Raw genomic sequence first — 22,425 nt, 5'->3', positions numbered from 1 at the left:
ATATAATGTATGTTCTTTTATGTATGTATGTATGTAATGAAGACGAAAACAATTATATATAGATGTATACTATATGACGTATGTTCAGTGTTGCATGAAAACGTTGCACGAGGCAAAGAATGGATATTTATGAGAGTATTATAGTGAGAGAGGTGTCGTCACCTGTATTACTAAAGCTCTTCTTTGCAGCATTATGCACAAGTCAGCACTTGTATGATGCATAATTTGTAGTTTTATTTTTGCCACTAAGTATTATCAGGCACAATCATTTATTGATCAGTCTATTTATCACAATCATGTATTGATCATCCACAAACATTTATTTTGCCTGGCAATTCTGTCGAGTTTTTGAACTCTGCTGATGCCATATGTACTTCAAACAGGAGCTCGATGAATAATGATTCGAACCACTAAGCAGACATGCGCACTAGAATCATCAAGCTTGGTTCGAAGCACCGAGCAGACATGTGCACTGGGATTGCATCGTGAAACACACTTGGAAGTGAGAACGCAGAAAAAACATTAACTGTAATGTTTATAAGTATCCATCTATCCATCCTATATCCTAACAGCTGGGTTGTGGGAGTCTGCTAGAGCCAATCTCAGCCAACACAGGGCCAAGGCAGGAAGCAGACCCCAGACAGGGAGCTAACCCACCACAGATGATAAGTATTTAACTCACAAAATACCAATGACTGTATTTTGCATTAATCATGCTGCAGAGAACTATATTATTTTATACTTCTATATAATTTTATCTGCATTTAGGCAGGAAAGGAATTATGTTTATGCACAGAATATGAGACTGATTTATATTCTTCTATGTGAAAATGCTAACCTCTTGATATTAACAGAACACCCTGTGATATTATAAATCAATGTGATCTTTCTTTACTCTTATTTAATATTATAAGAAAACAAGTCACTTATGAATTAATAAATAAGGATTATTAATCTATCAAACAAATATAATCTAGTGAAGATATTAAAATTATAAGAATGTAATCTCTTTATAACTAATGCAATGAACTTTAAGAAAACTGCTTAAAATGGGTTTATGTGGGTACTGAGAAGGTTACATTCTTTAGATAATGTAGGCACCTGGTAGTGTTTTGTTTTACTGTATTCCTATGTCATAAATTAAGATGTCCCCTAATATTTATGGATGACCTCAAATTGAACTGTTATATTTTTTTATGTTCTCTCTTTGGCTAATGAACAAGCTAGGTGATAAAAGGGTGAACAGTTTTTTCTTTTTTCAATCTGCCCAAAACTCAAATCAGTGAGCTGAGCTGGGGAGTGGGGGGCAGTCTCACAATCTCTCACCAAGAATAAAGAAATTGCTTTTAATTTTAAATTGATGTTTTTTCTCGTCGTTTTCTGACTTCAGCGCTCACAGAAGCAACCGAGCAGACATTCGTACTGGGTTGACACTCGGTTCGAAGCACTGAGCAGACATGCGTACTGGGTTGACTCGTGGTTCGAAGCATTGAGCAGACATGCGCACTGGGATTGCATCATGACACGCGCTTTGAAGCACTGAGGAGACATGCATACTGGGTTGACATGCAGTTCGAAGCATCGAGCAGACATGCGCACTGGCGTTGCATCATGACACGCACTTCGTAGCACCGAGCAGACATGCGTACTGGGTTGATACGCGGTTCGAAGCATCGAGCAGACATGCGTACTGGGATTGCATCATGACACACACTTTGTAGCACCGAGCAGACATGCGTACTGGGTTGATACGCAGTTCGAAGCATCGAACAGACATGCGCACTGAGATTGCATCATGACACGCAGTTTGGAGCACCAAGCAGACATGCACACTGGTTACTGAATCGTCAAGGCGGTCGAAGCACTGAGCAGACATGAGCAGTTAAAGGAGGCTTTGTGAAGCCTCAACACACTCAAAGGCATTGACCACTATATTTTTGAGAGTCTATCTGACACTTAACTCTCTTGTTAAAGTTTTGTAATTTGTATTGACACTGCACACTTCAGTTGATATAGTTAAGTGACGGCCTGAAGCGACAATTCAGGTAGTTTCTGAGAATTCATTATTGTTATTGTGGATTGCTGTGATTTACTTTGTCTGATACATAGTGTCAAAGATACTGTATATTGTCATATACTGTATCAACTTATATATATATATATATATATATATATAATATATATATATATATAAAAGGATTAGGTAATTTGTGCATCCTTTTTATGCAACGATTAATTTTCTTCAAAACCATACGTCATATAGTATACATCTATAAATATATTTTTTTCGTCTTCATTAGGAGAATACAACAATGATACTCTCGTGTCAATTAAACCAATTTAACGTGCATATGTCAAACAACATAGGCTATATTGTCTACCTCAGCTGTGTAAGAACAGTAGTAGTAGTTCAGTTGTGCAGAGCTCGTTAAGTACCCAGATTAGGTGGCTCAATGGTATTGTAACTGTCTCTCAGTAAAAACACCAGAGATTCGAGTCATTGATCCTATTCTTGTGAAAAGTTTTTTTTTTTCCAATTCCTCCATTTAACAAAAATTTCCGACTTAGACAGATAGCAAACGAATCGAGCTATCGAGGGAAGGTTGGGCCACCAGTCGGCCAGAGGGTACACGTCCCTAATTATATTGTGTATGTAAAGAGTTTCACTGTAAAACATAATAAACTTAATATTAGTGTGTTTGGAGACCCTGCTGTCGTACTGAATTTGTATTGTAGAAAAACAAACTACTGTCCAACATGCCTAAATGTGTCTTTTCGTTTCTGATCGCTATACGGCACTTCCAACTTGGGACAATTCGCTATAAACAGTTTCAGCCAATCAGCGCCTTCTAAACATGCAGAATGACAGTGTGAACCTTCATTGTCAGCGGCGCGGCTTCTTTGTTTCATTCACTTATATTTAGTTGTTGGACGATTTACTGTTAAGTGCTGCTTGAGCTACTGTTTATAGTACAACAGGTGGCCTACCTAGTTCTTAAATCGATATTGAAATGCACACACAAGCCTCCTAAATTATTTATTGAAATGCTTACGTTTACAGTGTCCATTTCAGGAAGTCATAGTTTTTACTTGTTCCCATTATTAGGAATTATAATTTCTCAGTGTCACATATTATTTGTTACTACTTGTGAATCCTGCATTATTGAGATTCTGTTTTATATGCAACCTTTTTAAAAGGTGCGTTAATTGAACTGACTATAGCAGACTTGTCATCTGCTTAAAATTGCTTTATTTATTTGATACTAGCAAAATACCCGCGCTTCGCAGCGGAGAAGTAGTGTGTTAAAGAGGTTATGAAAAAGTAAAGGAAACATTTTAAAAATAACGTAACATGATTGTCAATGTAATTGTGTTGTCATTGTTATGAGTGTTGCTGTCATATATATATACATATACACACACATATACACACATATACAGATATATTATATATACATATACACATATATTTTTTATATATATATTTTTTATATATATATATATATATATATATATATATATATATATATATATATATATATACACATACATACATACATATACACACATAGATGCACTTACAATAACATAGAAATCAATATAAACAACATTAACATCATTATCATATGAGAATATGAAGTAATATATAAGAAGCACATTTCATATAAATATAAATTATTAAACAGTAAAATCTTCTTCAATAATTTGCTACCGTGGCTTTTCGTTGGTCTGTCCAGGATTTTAAATCACATGTAGCTTGCAAACTGTTTCACGTATTGACTTGAAATCTGGTACACATATAATACATCACGTCTGCTATCCGCTTTATGGGTGATGATTGTATTACTCTTTTTATGTTTATTTTATTTTAGAATCAACTCCTATCTGCGCACACCAGGGCGGCCGTGGGCAGATGCGTATGGTGTATTCACTCCATGTTATCGTGCATTGCACTGTCACTGGTATTTTCATAAAAGAATTTGAACAATATATAAGAAGCGTATAAATTATTAAACAGTAAAACATTAACATTTAAGAAGTAAAGTTACATTGAGTACTACTGCAGTACCTTCGGGTATACCTCATTTTTTCTTTGCCCATTACATGCTTAAATGTATACATTTTTTGGTGTACCTACCCGAGAACACGCGACATATAACCGACCGTGGGAGAAGCATGGATTTTAAACACGCGTTGTGTTCATCTGCTGGTCTCCCTCGTGGAATAACTGGTAATGTTTGAGTAAAATCTACAGCGAGTAAAACGACATTACCTCCTTTTTTTTTTTTACGATCTCTCAGATCTTGCTTTTTTCGGTTCAAGGCTTCATAAGCTCTTTTATGTTCAATGTTGTACTTAATAAGTACAAATTATCCCAAACCATCATCTTTGAATGTTGCAAGACTTTCGCCTTGTATGTAGATCGGGGTAATTACATTCATTGCATTCCTAGTCTGAATCACAATCTGATTGTATGGGTGGTTACCTGGCACTGTAGGGTTGCCACCCGTCCTTTAAAATACGGAATCGTGCCGCGTTTGAGAATGAAATTGTGCGTCCCGTTTTGAATCAATACTGGACGGGATTTATGCCGTATTTTTTTTATAATTTTTTTTTTAAAGCAGCGTCTCATGCAAATCATCCCACACGCATTTTATGAAGATGCCTCCTTTCCTACTTTTGATTGGGTAATACTTGATGTCATCGTTAGTTTGATTGGTGTTTTTAACTGTCCAGTGAGGAGGGCGTGTCTTTTAAGTACAGTCTGCAAAGTGTTGGCACTGAGATATGGCGTCAGCGCCATAGTTGAAGCCCCTAACGTTGCGGTCAGCAAGTCGGCTAACATCCGCCATGTGCCGTCTTTCAGTTGCGAGAAGCAGATCATAGAATGGTTGAAACTGTTGCCCCTAACGTTGCGCCACGGCGTGTGCTTCGTTTATACCTCGTGTCTTCTCATTAAACTTTTATCTCGCGAATATGTTATTGCAATCCGCAGCGGGAGCGTTTCTATAAACTTAATTTAAACTTACGTTTTACACCGTGCTTTGTTTCCCTTATGAACATGCTTGTATGCTTAACTCGCTCCGTTCTCAATTGTTTAATTAATTTTTTGCTCTTCGCTGTTTGCGGCTGTTCCTCCATTTCCCCCTACTTCGTTCTTTTATCTCGCGAATATGTTATTGCAATCCTTAACGGGAGCGTTTCAATAAACTGATTGAAAATAGTTTTGCATTTACCTTTTTAGTAAAAGGCGAGCTTTTAAGCCTGAGAAATCACCCCGTAAATGCACACGTTTAATTGGACATGTGTTAATATGTATGGTTACACAGTATTAAAAGACAGTGAACAACGTCAGTTACCTTTCTTCCCGCGTTTGATAAAAGGTGAGCTTTTAAGCCTGAGAAATCACCCCGTAAATGCACACGTTTAATTGCACATGTGTTAATATGTATGCTCACACAGTATTAAAAGACAGTCAAAAATTAACGTAATTTACCTTCGTTCCCGCGTGTGACTCATGCTGTAAATGTCTTCCTTGTTTTTAGTTCACGTGATTACGTAGGAGGCGTGAGGACGCGATACGTGACTCCGCCTCCTCCATTACAGTGTATGGACAAAAAATATGTTCCAGTTATGACCATTACGCTTTGAATTTCGAAATGAAACCTGCCTAACTTTTGTAAGTAAGCTGTAAGGAATGAGCCTGCCAAATTTCAGCCTTCCACCTACACGGGAAGTTGGAGAATTAGTGATGAGTCAGTCGGTGAGTGAGTGAGTGAGTCAGTCAGTGAGGACTTTGCCTTTTATTATTATAGATTGACAATTAATCATAAGGTCAAAAATCAAAGAGGATATGAGTTTGCATGGACTGTGCTGTTTCTTTTTTTGTGACATCGTGTCAGTAGAGAGTGCATGATGTTAACAATGCATTCTGTCCTAAATGACAGTGCACACGCTTTTTTATATTTCCTAATGGCCAATGTGTCTCAATTTGCTCAATAAAATATTTTGACAGTGTATTTTAATGAGAACGATTATAAACATAATACCCATGTTCATTTCCTATTTAGATATGTAACGTTTGATGAGAATAAATATAACACATATAATAGTTATGTTGCATTGTTTATGATTAACAAAACTCATCGTTTATCTGAAATGTGCTACTTATATACTCGATTTATTCCACTTCTGAAGGTGTACATTGTCGGTATTCTCCATTGCATTTGCCCCAGAGTGTAACGTGTGCCATTGCAACTGAGGGGTGGCAGACGAGCTAATGTAATGGGAGACAAGGCACCTACCAGTTTACTATTATTATTGGACAAGTATGTGGAGGAAATATGTGTTTTATTTTATGTGTATGAAAGGAAAGACGATAAAGCCTTGAATGAAACTGAGTGTTGATGCTTTGGGTAACAAGACAGGTAAGGAGCAGGGAACGTTAAATGTGACAGTGACTGCGGGGGATTGTGGAACTGGAAGATGGTTTAAGAATACAGAAACGACAAAAGCTTAGTCTTTCAATAATTCTATTTACATCAATGATTTACTCTGTTGTGCTGTAGTTCGGAAGATTAATTATTTAACCCCCCCAGCGCAGCCTTTGATAAGATGCATTCACAAGGAAAGGATGTTGCTGACAAAGTCAGGAGCTTTTTTGAAAGTTTGGCTCCAGATGTGCTTATCCAGTTCATTCTTGTCAGTACTTGAGTGATCTTTATGTCCACCTCTGGATGAATTCGCAAAGTTTCTTTACAACTTTTTTGTCTCATTAACGCAGAAATCCCTAGGCTTTCCTAAACTTGCAGAAGACACTGCTGATGGCGCTGATTCTGTTTTAAAGACAGTTGTGATTAGTTATGCAGCGCATGCTTTTACTCACATTGCTTTTTGGAAATCAATAATACATATCAGCTACAGATCTGTGAATCACTGAATAGTAAACACGTTTAACGAGAGTGTCTTGCGCATTTACTAGTGTAATGACAACGTCAGCTTTAGTGAATCGTTTCTTAGCCTCTCTGATATGATCGACATGGGGTAGAGTAGATTCTGCATTGGTATAATACGTGCTACCTTACGCAAAATATGCTCATCAGTTTGTTATAGATTGTAGGTGGACACGATTCCACACCAAGGAAAAAGGTGGCCCATGTAAATTGTTCATAATGTCTCCAAAATATATTTGTTAACTTAGACACGTACTACAGAACCTTTTTTTTTTTTTTTTTTTACAAAGTCCTTATTTTAACTTTAGGCAAGAACGATACGTGAGTCCCAATTACAATTTGAACTCACATCAGCACACCTTACTGCTACAGCAGGGACAACTGCTTTTATGCTTTGAGCCAAAGAAGTTCAGCAGACGAATGAGTGACCAAATCGGCTGCTGACTGCGCAGATCATAGACATATATAGATAGACGCCGCATTCACTGTGTTGCCCAGTCGACACGATACGTCAGCGCGTCCGCTCTATTGCGAGTGGCAAAAGTGCCACTTAAACTAATACAGGTAGACGCGGAAACCGGGTTTTCTGATGAAAAAACAATAACGTTTAAAATAGTATCGTTTACATACAACAGATTTTGGCGAATAGTTTACATGAAATTATTTATATCCATTTATACACTAATAATGCCAATTATTAAATAATAATAATAATAAATTATTATTATTATTATTAAATAATTCCTCCCATATAAGTAACATTTCTCGGACTGCCTGCTTCCATCTCCGAAACATTTCTAGACGTCCTGTTCTTGCGCAACACAGTACTGAAGTATTGGTTAATGCTCTATTCACCTCGCGTATAGATTACTGTAATGCTATTCTATCTGGCATCCCACAAAAACTTATCAATCGCTTACAACTTCTTCAAAATTCTGCTGCCAGGATAATAACCTGCTGTTCTAAATCCACTGAACATATTACACCTCTTCTCTCTCAACTTCACTGGCTCCCTGTTAACTACAGAATACAATACACAATACCGCTCTTAACATTTAAAGCTCTCCACAAACCCACTGATCTCCTCCAGACTTACACTCCTCTCGCTCCTTCAGATCCTCATCTGCAGCTTTACTTTCTGTACCGCACATCAAACTCTGTTCTATGGGAGCTTGAGCGTCTCTCATTGTGCTCCTCAACTCTGAAATTCTCTTCCCTCTCATATACGTCAGCTCGATTCAATAACACATTTTAAAACTGCCCTCAAAACTTATCTTTTCAAATTGGCATACCAACTGTGAATTTTGCACTGTTACTGCTAGTTATCTTTGTTTGCTAATTATTGCTTTTTGATTTATCATTCTCGTTTTCCATCCATCCATTTTCCAACCCGCTGAATCCGAACACAGGGTCACGGGGGTCTGCTGGAGCCAATCCCAGCCAACACAGGGCACAAGGCAGGAACCAATCCTGGGCAGGGTGCCAACCCACCGCAGGACATCATTCTCGTTTTAATTTTACTAATGTTGTTTAATTTTATTTATTTATTTTATTTAATTTTAATGTTTGTTTTAGCGGCACGGTGGTGCAGTGGGTAGCGCTGCTGCCTCGCAGTTGGGACACCTGGGTTCGATTCCCGGGTCCCCCCTGCGTGGAGTTTGCATGTTCTCCCCGTGTCTGCGTGGGTTTCCTCCAGGCGCTCCGGTTTCCTCCCACAGTCCAAAGACATGCTAGTTAGGTGGATTGGCGATTCTAAATTGGCCCTAGTGTGTGCTTGGTGTGTTTGTGTGTGTCCTGCGGTGGGTTGGCACCCTGCCCGGGATTGGTTCCTGCTTTGTGCCCTGTGTTGGCTGGGATTGGCTCCAGCAGACCCCCGTGACCCTGTGTTCGGATTCAGCGGGTTGGAAAATGGATGGATGGAGGTTTGTTTTAATTTTATGTGAAATCTATCTATCTATTGTGAGGTGACCTTGAGTGCTAAGATTATAAAATGGGATTTTCTAATGGCCAAATATAACTAAAATAATTGTTCAGCCTTACCTATGAAATGTAATCCCCCATTATCTGGTTTGGAGCGTACAGCGGTTTGTACAATCCCAAGCAGCACATTATTCATTACTTCACTCCACAGCAGTGCCACTCGCAATATGGTGGCAACGTTGACGTTCGATGCTGCTGGTCATGCGGCGTCTTGTAATTCTATGTCTATGGCACATATATCAATGACGTCATCACGCTAGCGTGCCTCAAAAATCACGTGATGGGCGCATTTGCAACAAGCGTAGAAGCGACCTTCCGAGCACAAGTGCTTCTAAAACTCGACACAGTGTCGAAACCTCGGTATCGAACGGCCCATCATTAGTCGAGTGGAAGACGCGGATTGAGATACCCGGGCAGGTACGTATTTGCGCCATAAACGAGAAGACGCGAGGACTGGGCAGCCAGTCCTTAGAAACCCTCATAGGTGTTTCCGCACTGCTCCTCACACCCCCGTTTCAAACTTTATAAATGTCCGCACACTTCGCGCAGCTTCTGTTCCTTTCTATTTCGTGGTTTTCTGCATTATGGCTGCACATCTGCGGTAATAGCGCTGTCTGCTTTCTTAAAGATTTACGTTCGCTGCAGCTCGGGGTTTCTTTTCTTTCTCGTTAATCCGTGGTGCCTTCCTTGGCTTTAGAGCTTCGCTAGTGACCGAAATTGTGCCCACCCACTGCCGTTTTCATTCGCCCCCTGTCTGCCCGTAACCTTAACCTTGTGCACGTCACCCAGACTGACTAAGCCTCCCGTGTCTCTCACTTGCCAGCCTGTAGGTCACAGGTATCGAACTCCAGTCCTCGAAGGCCGCAGTGGCAGCATGTTTTCATTCTAACCTTCATCTTCATTAGTGAGCCGTTTTTACTAATTAACTTATTTTGCTTTAGTTTTAATTAACTTGACTCGGGCCCCTTAATTGTCTCTTTCCTTAATTAGTAGCTAAACAATAATGAGACAACAAGCTACCATATGACAGAAAAAGCAACAGATTTGGAAATGTCTGCTGTGGCAGAATGAGAGCAGCAACAAGCCATTGAATTAAATAATGGGCTTAATTAACAGCAAGAATCAGCTTCTCATTAAGAGACTGGTTGGAGTTTGAAATCCCAGTTTAGCTGGTCATCTGTTGGCTCGTTTCACGTCTCATTTGTTTGGCTGCCATTTAATGAAGAAACAAATTCAGAGGACTGAATCCTTAAAAACAGGGCTATTGAAATGAATGGAAAATTAGTTAATTTGCAGTGAAAACTACTCGCTGATTAGTAAAAGGGTTAGAATGAAAACCTGTAGCCACTGCGGCCCTCAAGGTCTGGAGTTCGACACCCCCTGCTGTAGGTGGTGTGTGCACACGCCTTCGGAACCCGCCATGATGGATCACGTGAAATTTCGTTTGGAGAGAAACGCGGAGCGGCTGTTGATTTTTTTTACTTAGCGCCCACAAAAAGAAGTCAGAGTTTTTCTTCATGAAAATAAAGAACAACCAATAAAAATAACGTGGCTCGCGATCTCTCCAAATGCAATTAGACCACAGATATGTCATTTATGGCTTAATGGATTATTCTTTTTTTATTTCGTATTGTTGACAATAGGTCAAAAGTCAACGTTATTTCTGAACTCGTTAACTTTGCCATTTGATTTCACGTATGCGCCATGGCTCACGTAGTCGTGCCCGTTGGCGATGTGCGTGCTTTGTGGACAGCGTCGTCGTTAGGTCAGCTGTCTCAGCTTATTAGTAGTGATGGGAAAATAAAGCCTCGTGAAGTTTTGATGCTTTCTTTCTACTTGTGCCGAAAAAGATTCGAAGCTTTGAAGCCTCAGCCCCAGAATGAACAGCGACATCTGATGTTTAACGGAGGTCAAGGCAAACTCTCAAGAGCGCAAGTGAAGCTGCCAATACTATCCACTTGCAGAGCCACAGCACCATACGTCACCGCGGTTGTAGACATAGACATAGACACCGCATTCACTGTGTTGTCCAGTCGACACGATACATCAGCACGTACACCCTATTGCGAGTGGCAAAAGTGCCATTTAAACTAATACAGGTAGACGTGGAAACGGGGTTTTCTGATGAAAAAACAATGTTTAAAACCGTATCGTTTACATACAACTGATTTTGGCGAATCGTTTACATGTAATTATTTTATATCCATTTATACACTAATAATGGCAATTATTAAATAATAATTATAATTAAATTCCTCCCATATAAGTAACATTTCTCAGACTGCCTTCTTCCATCTACAAAACATTTCTAGATGTCCTATTCTTGTGCAACACAGTACTGAAGTATTGGTTAATGCTCTATTCACCTCACGTATAGATTACTGTAATGCTATTGTATCTGGCATCCCACAAAAACTTATCAATCGCTTACAACTTCTTCAAAATTCTGCTGACAGGATAATAACCTGCTGTTCTAAATCCACTGAACATATTATACCTATTCTCTCTCAACTTCACTGGATCCCTGTTAACTACAGAATACAATACTAAATACCGCTCTTAACATTTAAAGCTCTCCACAACCCCACTGATCTCCTACAGACTTACTGTACACTCCTCTCACTGACTCGGATCCACATCTGCAGCTCTACTTTCTGTAACACACGTCAAACTCTGTGCTATGGAAGCTCGAGCGTTTCTCATAGTGCTCCTCAACTCTGGAATTCTCTTCCCTCTCATATTCGTCAGCTCGATTCAATAACACATTTTAAAACTGCACTCAAAAATCTTTTCAAACTGGCATACCAATTTTGGATTTTGCACTGCTACTGCCAGTTATCTTTGTTTGTTTGCTAATTATTGCTTTTTGATTTATCATTCTCTTGTTTTCATTTTACAAATGTTGTTTAATTTTATTGTAAGGTGACCTTGAGTGCTAAGATTATAAAACTGGATTTTCTAATGGCCAAATATAACCAAAACAATTGTTCAGCCTTACCTATGAAATATAATCCCCCGGGATCTAGTTTGGAGCGTACAGCGGTTTGTACAATCCCATGCAGCACATTATTCTTTACTTCACGCCACAGCAGTGCCACTCGCAATATGGCGGCGATGTTGACATACGATGCTGCTGGTCATGCGGCGTCTAGTAATTCTATGTCTATGGTTGTAGACCTGGAAGTGACGTCTCTGTCGTTTCAGGACTGACAAATTACTTTTGGAAGGTTTCGGCAGGTCTTGGCAAAGCCCGGAAAGTAACATTGGGTGAAGGACCGTTCAGAAATTAAGCGATAAAAATGAGAAGGAATAAAAAAGTACATCAAACCAAATAATACGCATCATTGTGCAGTTCACAGGGTTTCTGCCATCACGTCGTGTCATACATCAAACTAAACTATACAGATCGTTTCTTTGAAATGTTAATATTTTACGTTTTCGGGTCTGTGGGAACCATTTAACATGTCGACAAAATTAAAATCATGAAGATCTGTGTTAATTGAAAACAGTTTTTTGTTTACATTCATGAAATGAAGTGAAGTATACAGTACAATTCAGTGATGGTCAGGGGATGTTAATAATAAAAGTGATTACGTTTTTTAAAATATTGTATGCATGTGCGCAATATTGTTCTAAACCAATTTAGAATTAACATTTAAGCCAATCTAATATATTTAAACATGTATGTGAAGAAAACGGCAATACATATTCTACACTGAATTATGCTATTTATTAATTGCATTATATTGAAGTACTCTAGTTTTGGTCACTTATTATAAACGATGGGCCATTAAAAGAAAAAAAGTCTTGAACAAATAACATAACTTGTGACAAAAATGCAAACCCTGAGTACATGAGTAACAGACAGAGGGGGTAAACTGAAATAAGGGGCAGAATGTCAGGTTTGTTTAATGTCTTCCTAAACAAATGAATGGAGTCAGCTGATGTCAGTAATGTCGGGAAGTCATTCCACAGTCAGGGTGCTATACAGCTGAAGGCCGTGCTGTCACCCACAGAGTGCGGGTTAGTGAGGGGCACAGAATCAGAGGACCTTTAGTGGTCAGGTTAATAACAGAATTTGATATTCAGCCCTGTAAGACACAGGGAGCAGTGAAGGTGCAGCAGGATGGCTGTGATGTGCTCGCTGTTGTTGGTTTGTGTCTGGACTCTTGCAGTTGAGTTTTGAATCCGCTGGAGCTGTGATATATGATTAGAAATGGCACCTGCCAGTAGTGACTTACAATAATCAATGTGGGATGTGATAAAAGCAGGGACAAGTTTCTCAGCATTAGAACAGCAGGAGAGGAATGAGCAATCATAAGGAATGTGACACAGGTGGAAGTTTCTTAATTTGGCTTACATGGGTGAAATAAGAAAAGGAGGAATCAAAGTGACACCGAGATTCTTTGCAGTAAAAGAAGGTCTGATGAATGGTTGAAGAGGAGCTTGTTTTCTTTAGTTGCACTTTAGTGCCACTTTGCAGGAGTTCAGTTATGTTGCAATTTAATTTTAAAAAGGTTTTACTCTGTTCAGGTTTTAATTTAATTTCACTGAGGCAAGTTGTGAGCTGAGAAAGCTGTGATGAAGTGTCACTTTTAACACTGAAACAGATCACTGAAATAAGCATCATCTGCATAAAAAGATAAGCCAGTCCAAAGCTATGAAAAACTTGCTCAAGGGGAAGCATAGAGATACAGAAGAGCAGAGGATGTCATTTCATTAACAAAGGGAAGTCAGATGAAGGAACTCCTGTGAGAAATTAAGGCATGAGGGTTGCCCTGGACAAGACATAAGCTGCATGGACACAACGCCACATGCAATAACTTATTTTTACACAAACTGGGACAGTAGCTCCTCAAGAGGAAGGGAACGATGCTTAGCACAATAAGGAAAAATAAGCCAGAGCTCCCATGTCAACTGCTGGCCACACAGAATAGGCCAGTGAAAACATTAAAGTTGTTCTAAACAAATAACACATCCTTGGTTCACAATGTGACCTGCATAGGGATAGAAACAATAATGGACTATAATGCTACAAAAAGAGCAGTGGAGAATTTAGACAAAACATTACGCTGGATGCTGGCCATAGGCAATTTTTTCAAAATATTGAACATCTCAGAAAAAAATACTTTTGCCATCTGGAAAACCTTGAACTGAGACTAGAACAGAGAGAAGGAGAAAGAGCCATCTTGAGGAGCAGGGTAAACCATTGGTGACACCTCACATGCTACTGGGACGACATGTGCCAAAGACCCTAGCATGTACAGCCCAGTCCACAGGGTACCTGTGACGGTACCTGTAGTATGTATGCATAGTGAGTGCGTTTGTGTATCTCACTGTGTTATTTTAGCCTGCGGAACTGTACAGATGTTACAGTATTGTGTAGAAAACGAAAATATTCAGTTCTGCAACAAATAGAATGTGATCTGAGGGTAAAGAGTAAACAGGTTATTTACATTGCTTGTTAAAATAAAGTGACCTTCTGATTTAAAAAAAAAAAAAAAAAAAAATCTTTATATATAAAGGAGAGTTGGGATCCGTGTGACTGTGTTTGTGTGTATGTGGAGGGACAGAGAGTTAAGGCGGGAGTTGGAGTCATGTGATCCTCTCCCCTCCCATTCACCTCATTTCATTCACTTCATTTCGCTCTGAGCTGAGCTGTGCAGCTGACGCGGTCTTGCCGTCCTTTCTCCTTTACTGATTTACTGTTTAGTAGACGCGGTGCTTACTGAATAGTATTTTTTTCCTTTAGTGTTTCTACTTAGTGTTTCTTAGTGTTTAGTAGACGCGGTGAGCCGGTGTTCCCGGCGGTGTTGCGGTTTAGTGTTACTTTCTACTTTGTTTTGTACTTTAGTGTTTAATAATAAATAATAATAATTCATTACATTTATATAGCGCTTTTCTCAGTACTCGAAGCGCTAAAATAGTGAGTGATACTTAGCTGATAGCAGTGTAGAAGCAGCACAGCACAACGGAGCCGGTAGGACAGGCGGGTGTGGTAGCGTACGTGAGTGGCGATAGCAAGCAGCAGAAAGCACAGCAGCAGGAGGAAGCAAGATTTGGATGTTCCAATACACAGCCATAAATAGTAACACTTGTTAATTTCAGGCGTGATAGCCCCTGAGCCATAAGCCAGGTTTGTATGAACATCAGATCAGTTCCCTGTAAGATGAAATGGGAGCAGGTCAGCATAGTGAATATAATCATGGAGACAGATCATCCCGAGGTGCTAGATTGTGAATTTCCCCCTGGGATTAATAAAGTCTCTCTCTCTCTCTCTCTCTCTCTCTCTCTCTCTCTCTCTCTCTCTCTCTCCAGGTACAAAGAAATGTTCTTAGGTCTCGTCCCGTGATCCACAGACTCAGCTGTTCCCAGTAAAGTGGAGTCCATAAAATCTGTAAATATTAAGCCAAATCCATGCAAATCAAGTCAGCTGTATCCACGAACTACAATAAATGAAATAAAACAAGCATAAGAAAGTGCAGAATTAAGGCGAATTTTGCGAAAAGTGTTGTTAACAGGGAGGAGCGGCAACAACAAGCGTGCTCCAGCGTCCCCTCACCTGCTACAATAAAGCAGTTATAATAAAGAAGTTTAGTAGACTTTTACTTTATCTCCTTTAGTGTTCTTCCCGGTGGTGTTGCTGTTTTTTTAGTGTTAGTGTCTACTTAGTGTTTGTGTTTAGTGTTATGGAAGGAGTGATCTTACCACTGTCAGATTTTGCAATGAATGAGTTGGTAAATAATGATTTTTTTATCAACAGATCACATGAGCAAATTCAACGAAATTTTAGCTGCGCATACAATTTTCCAACCTCAAAAGGTTTTGCTAATGTGGACTCCTGACATACCTGTAATGCCCATTCCACAAAATGCAAAACACATTCAAATATTACCTTCAGCAGCTACTGAACGAGTGACTCACTGGGTGTGTACCTATTATGATGGTGCTGTAATTCATGTCTATGACAGTTTAAACACTGCTAAAAAAAATTTAACCTCACCGAAGAGCAGCTTTGTTTCCTTACAAACCTCCCATAGTTTATGAAGACGCACAGCAACAATTAAATCGTACAGATTCTGGTGTATTCTCAATTGCATTTGCTGTGTGTATTTCTTTAGGTATTGGCGCAGTGGTAGTGCTGCTGCTTTGCAGTAAGGAGACTGTGGAAGATTGTGGGTTCGCTTCCCGGTTCCTCCCTGTGTGGATAGCGCTTTGAGTACTGAGAAAAGCGCTATATAAATGTAATGAATTATTATTATTATTAAGTGATCCAGTTTTTACTATTTCTTCAATGCAAAATCACTTACAAATTATTTTTGTTACTCGACAATTGCTTCCATTCCCTGTCGAAAGTAGCCGATGGGCGACACCAGTTACAAGTATTCAGTGGATTCAAAGACTTGTACGAAGTACGGCCACTAACACAGTCACTCATAAAAGGGGAGATGACTCGGTGCAGGAAATGGGTATTGAAACTACCTTGGAAGATTAAACGGATCTCAAGAGAGGTCTTCTAGGTTGGGGAAAAAAAGCGCTTGGCTGCCAAAACCAAATGTTCGTTTGTTCAAAACCTTAAAAAGTTCTTCACCGATTGCTTTGAAATTTTCAGACAACGTTGCATTCAAATACGCGCGTCTTTTTATATACATACTAGCAAAATACCCGCGCTTCGCAGCGGCGAAGTACTGCTTTAAAATTTTAAGTAATAAACTGTGGGAAAATGTACCAATAATTATTTGTTAAGGATCTCTTTTGTATCGCCCCTCCGGTTGTAATATAACCAAGCTGTGCGCTGAGTTTACTCTTGAGCATGCAACGTATAGTTGGCCATGTGAAAAGCAATCTTGCCTCAAATCAATGCCAACCTTTTGTAGGGTCTGTCTCTGAGACTTATTAATTGTCATTGCGAAGCAGAGCCTTAGTGGAAATTGGAGGCGTTTGAATTGAAATGTGAGATCAGAGGGTATAACGGGGATGCGAGGAATAAAAACTCTCTCCCCTAGGCCACTGCCAGTAAAAATAGTTGCCTCAATTAGGTTCTTTTGCAGGCATGTGACCTGAAGTCTCATGACATTACAAAGTTTCGGTGGCTGTAAGTTTCTCAGCCCCAACCTTCAAAATTAGATTATGCTCAGGAGTGCCTGGAAGATTCAGAGTGTGGACCGAGCTGCAGGCTATGGACGTATATATGTACGTAAGTAAGATTCAGTTATCGTTGCGAACCCGTGTACTAAATTTCTTGAAGATGGGCCCATTAAGTAACAAAGACCGTTGGAAAGTTCAATATGGTGGCCGACAGTGGTGTCATACCACCGAAATAAGTACGTACATCGGTTTCAGTTAGCGCAGGGAAGCCGCCTACCAAATTTCGTGAAGATGGGGCCATAAATAAGAAAGTTTAACATGGCGGACGTTGTCGACCGTTATGACCGTTACGTGTAGAATTTCGAAATACAGCCTGCTTAACTTTTGTAAGTAAGCTGTAAGGAATGAGCCTGCGAAATGTCAGCCTTCTACCTACATGGGAATTTGAAGAGTTAGTGATGAGTGAGTCAGTGAGGGCTTTGCCTTTTATTAGTATAGATTTATATATATCTGCATATAAATATATCTATATATATCTATCTATATACATATACATATATATATATATATATATATATATATAGATGAGATATTTATATGCAGATATATATAAATCTATACTAATAAAAGGCAAAGCCCTCACTGACTCACTCATCACTAATTCTCCAACTCCCCGTGTAGGTGGAAGGCTGAAATTTGGCAGGCTCATTCCTTACAGCTTACTTACAAAAGTTAGGTAGGTTTCATTTCGAAATTCAAAGCATAACGGTCATAACTGGAACCTCTTTTTTGTCCATATACTGTAATGGACTGCAGCTCGCTGGCCGTGGGAGGCGGAGTTGCGTATCGCATCATCACGCCTCCCACGTAATCACGTGAACTGACTGTGAATGCAGTATGTAGAAAACAAGGAAGAGCCCCAAAGAGCACTGAAGAAAACATTCATTACACAATTGAGAAGGCAGTGAAACAATAAGAAGCGAGCGAGTGACGCATACAAGCATATTCGTAAGTGCAGCTACTGCGGAAACAAAGCACGGTGTAAACCGTAAGTTTAAATTAAGTTTATAGAAACGCTCCCGCTGCCGTTTGCAATACCATGACTGAACGCAGCACATGTGATCACTCATTACACAATTGAGAAGGCAGCGAAACAATAAGAAGAGAGCGAGTGACGCATACAAGCATATTCATAAGTGCAGCAACGGCGGAAACAAAGCACGGTGTAAACCGTAAGTTTAAATTAAGTTTGGCAAGATTGCTTTTCTCCTGTACAACTATACGTTGCATTCTCAACAGTAAGCTTGCACAACTTGGTCATATTACAACCGGAGTGCTGAACTGACAACGTGGTATACAAAGAGAACTATAACAATCGTAATAAACGAAGAATAAAACAGCGGAGAACCCGTGGATTAAATAAAAAGGCTGCTTCCTTGGCGAAGCAAGGAAAAAGGATGGCCTTATATGGCATTCGTTTATAAAACAGCAGAGAAGCTGTGTAAAGACTGCTTCACAAAAAAACAGCAGAGCGCCTTATATGAGCAGGCAGTCAGCTAAAGAAGGGAATCAATAAATAACTATAATCGTAATAAACGAACACAAAATAGTGGAGAATCTGCGGATTACATAAAGGAAATGGGTACCTGAACAGAAAAGTGAGTCTCAAATACCTACACAATAGCTATAACAATTGTAATAAATGAACAATAAAACAATACAGAACCGCTAAGCAAGGAGAAAGGACGGCCTTATATGGCGTTCGTTTATAAAACAGCGGACAGGCTGTGTCATGGCAGCTTCACAAAAAAACAGATCCTTAACAAATTGTTATTGGTATATTTTCCCTCAATTTAAAAAGGTTTTCTTTTCTTTAAAATTTAAAAGCAATACTTCACCGCTGCGAAGCGTGGGAATTTGGCTATATGCAGTGAGTGTGTACACCTGATGAGCCCAGAATAAGGACGAAACACGTGTCGCGTACTCTGCATTATTTGACAGTAAACTATTTTCAACCATTCTATGATCTGCTTCTCACAACTGAGGGCACCGTGGCGGATGTTAGCTGACTTGCTGGACAACCACAAGCGTTACCTGGTAGGTAACCACCCATACAATCAGATTGTGATTCAGACTACGAATGCCGTGAATGTAATTACCCCGATCTACATGCTGTCAAATAAATGAACCACACGCCGTGGCGTAATGTTAGGGGCTTCGCCTCTAGCGCTGACGTCCGAGGTTCGATTCCCGTAAGGGTGTGCAGTGAGTGTGTATGCCTGATGAGCCCAGAATTAGGGCGAAACACGTGTCGCGTACTCTTTGCATTATTTGACAGTAAACTATTTTCAAACATTCTATGATCTGCTTCTCACAACTGAGGGCACAGTGGTGGATGTTAGCTGACTTGCTGGCCAACCACAAGCGTTACCTGGTAGGTAACCACCCATACATTCAGATTGTGATTCAGACTACAAATGCCGTGTATATATGTATATGTATATATGTATATATACATATATATCTATACTAATAAAAGGCAAAGCCCTCACTGACTGACTCATCACTAATTCTCCAACTTCCCGTGTAGGTAGAAGGCTGAAATTTGGCAGGCTCATTCCTTACAGCTTACTTACAAAAGTTAGGCAGGTTTCATTTCGAAATTCTACACGTAATGGTCATAACTGGAACCTGTTTTTTGTCCATATACTCTAATGGAGGAGGCGTCATCACGCCTCCTACGTAATCACGTGAACTAAAAACAAGGAAGAGATTTACAGCACGAGTCAAACGTGGGAACGAAGGTAAATGACGTTAATTTTTGAGTGTCTTTTAATACTGTGTAAGCATACATATTAACACGTGCAATTAAACGTGTGCATTTACGGGGTGATTTCTAAGGCTTAAAAGCTCGCCTTTTATCAAACGCGGGAACAAAGGTAAATGACGTTGTTGAGTGTCTTTTAATACTGTGTAAGCATACATATTAACACATGTGCAATTAAACGTGTGCATTTACGGGGTGATTTCTCAGGCTTAAAAGCTCGCCTTTTATTAAAAAGGTGAATGCAAACTGTTTTCATTCTGAAGGGCACAAACCACATTAGATGTCATGCTCAAGAGTAAGCTCAGCACACAGCTTGGTCATATTACAACCGGAAGGGCGAACTGACAACGTGGTATACAAAGAGATCCTTAAGAAATAATTATTGATTCATTTTCCCTCAGTTTAAAAAGTTTACTTTTCTTCTTAATAAAAATTTTAAAGCAGTACTTCGCCGCTGCGAAGCGCGGGTATTATGATATATATCAAAATATATCGCGTCATCACGCCTCCCATGTAAGCACGTGAACTGACCCGCTGCCGTTTGTAATGCCATATTCGCGAGATACAAGTTTAATGAGAAGACCCGAGGTATAAACGACAGTTTGGATCACTTTGTGCCAGAGTTAAAATTGCCGTAGCGAGAAACTTTTAACTGCCGGATCTTAGCTAGCATTAAATAAACCCCTGGACATTGCAACATCACACAAGAGATCAGCTCACGTGAAGTGACTGAACGCAGCAGGAGTGATCACTTCGATGAATCAAACCTGTTCAAAAAACACATTACACAATTGATAAGGTACGAAAACAATATGAAACCGATTGTGGATTTGCGTACAGCCACTGAAACTTTGTGACGGCACGAGACTTCAGGTCACGTGTCTGCAAAAGAACCTCATTCAGGCAACTATTTTTACTGGCGGTGGCTCAGGGGAGAGAGTTTTTATTCCTCGCATCCCCATTATACACTCTGATCTCCCATTTCAATTCAAACGCCTCCAATTTCCACTAAGGCTCTGCTTCGCAATGACAATTAATAAGTCTCAGGGACAGACCCTACAAAAGGTTGGCATTGATTTGAGGCAAGACTGATTTTCACATAGCAAACTGTACGTTGCATGCTCAAGAGTAAGCTCAGCACACAGGTTGGTCATATTACAACCAGAGGGGAGAACTGACAACGTGCTATACAAAGAGATCCTTAACAAATAATTATTGATTCATTTTCCCTCAATTTAGAAAGGTTTACTTTTCTTCTTAATAAAATTTATAAAGCAGTATTTCGCTGCTGCGAAGCGCAGGTATTTTGATATATATCAAAATATATCGCATCATCACGCCTCCCACGTAAGCACATGAACTGACCCGCTGCCGTTTGCAATGCCATATTCGCGAGATACAAGTTTAATGAGAAGACACGAGGTATAAATGACAGTTTGGATCACTTCGTAACAGAGTTCAAATTGCTGTAGCAAGAAACTTTTAACTGCCGGGTCATTAAATAAACCCATGGACATCGCAACATCACACAAGACAGTGGCTCACGTGAAGTGACTGAACGCAGCAGGAGTGATCACTTCGATGAATCAATCCTGTTCAAAAAACAAATAACACAATTGATAAGGTACGAAACAGAATACGAAACCGATTGTGGATTTGCTTTTCACATGGCCAACTATACATTGCATGCTCAAGAGTAAGCTCAGCGCACAGCTTGGTCATATTACAACCGGAGGGGCAAACTGACATTGTGGTATACAAAGAGATCCTTAACAAATAATTATTGGTACATTTTCTCTCAGTTTATTATTTAAAATTTTAAAGCAGTACTTCACCGCTGCAAAGCGCAGTTATTTTGCTAGTATATCTATATAGATAGCTTTGCTGTGGTTCAGTCTGGTTAAATGGAAAAGAAAGAAAAGAGCGCACGTTTCTAATATGCTTAATTTCACAGTGCTTGTGGGTATACAATATTTTTTGTTGTTCCATTGTCTGTGCAGAATGTTAGACTGAATAATATTGTTAAGTTCGTAGATGTCTTTGTTTTTGGCCGCAAGAATAGCTCTTTCACTCAGCCAGTCGTGATTCTTACAATTGGTTTGAATATTGGGAAATATTTTTTCAACCAATTCTTCTTTTGATGTCACTAAATTGCAGAAGTTATGAGGCAATGAAATTCGTCCTGAGGTCGGATCAATCGGCACCTTTCCGTTCCCAATTTCCAGATTTCTCCAACCCCGTTATTGACAGTTTGCATTATTTGATCGTAAATGCCTTTTTGCTGAAGCGTTAGCTTAGGAATATTTGATTGCACATACGACAAAAGATCACCCGTGTTGTAATTTTGTTCACAACGCAATTCTACATCGAACGAAGCAGCAGCAGATCGATTCGGTGATGGCATTCCCAATTGATTGAGAACTTTGTTCGCGATTTCTAAGCACAAAACTTCAATCATTATCAACGCTTATTTGTAGATTTCTGCTGTGAAATCCATGTTTATATTTGAATTTTACTTGCGTATTCGACGGAAAATGTCATGCCATGTGCGATTTATATTTCTCCCATAACTGTTGG

The 22,425-nt window shown here is 39.5% G+C and overlaps 1 protein-coding gene across 3 annotated transcripts in view; it reads left to right on the top strand.

The window, feature by feature from the left end:
• The window catches only part of LOC114665071 (zinc finger protein 329-like), a 75,302-nt gene that overhangs the window by 15,117 nt on the left and 37,760 nt on the right, over positions 1-22,425 (top strand). The window contains exon 1 of one of the 3 annotated variants that reach the window (XM_051926440.1): positions 9,217-9,350. The exons of the other annotated variants lie outside the window; for them this stretch is intronic. The gene's annotated coding sequence lies outside the window, so the exon portion shown is untranslated. Of the gene's footprint in view, positions 1-9,216; positions 9,351-22,425 lie in introns of those variants that run through there. 3 annotated transcript variants of the gene reach the window in all.

This window comes from Erpetoichthys calabaricus, chromosome 1 (genome assembly GCF_900747795.2).
Source record: "Erpetoichthys calabaricus chromosome 1, fErpCal1.3, whole genome shotgun sequence".
In the NCBI taxonomy this organism is placed as follows: domain Eukaryota; kingdom Metazoa; phylum Chordata; class Cladistia; order Polypteriformes; family Polypteridae; genus Erpetoichthys; species Erpetoichthys calabaricus.
The sequence above is the reverse complement of the archived record's forward strand: the minus strand, read 5'-3'. Positions and strand labels throughout refer to the sequence as shown.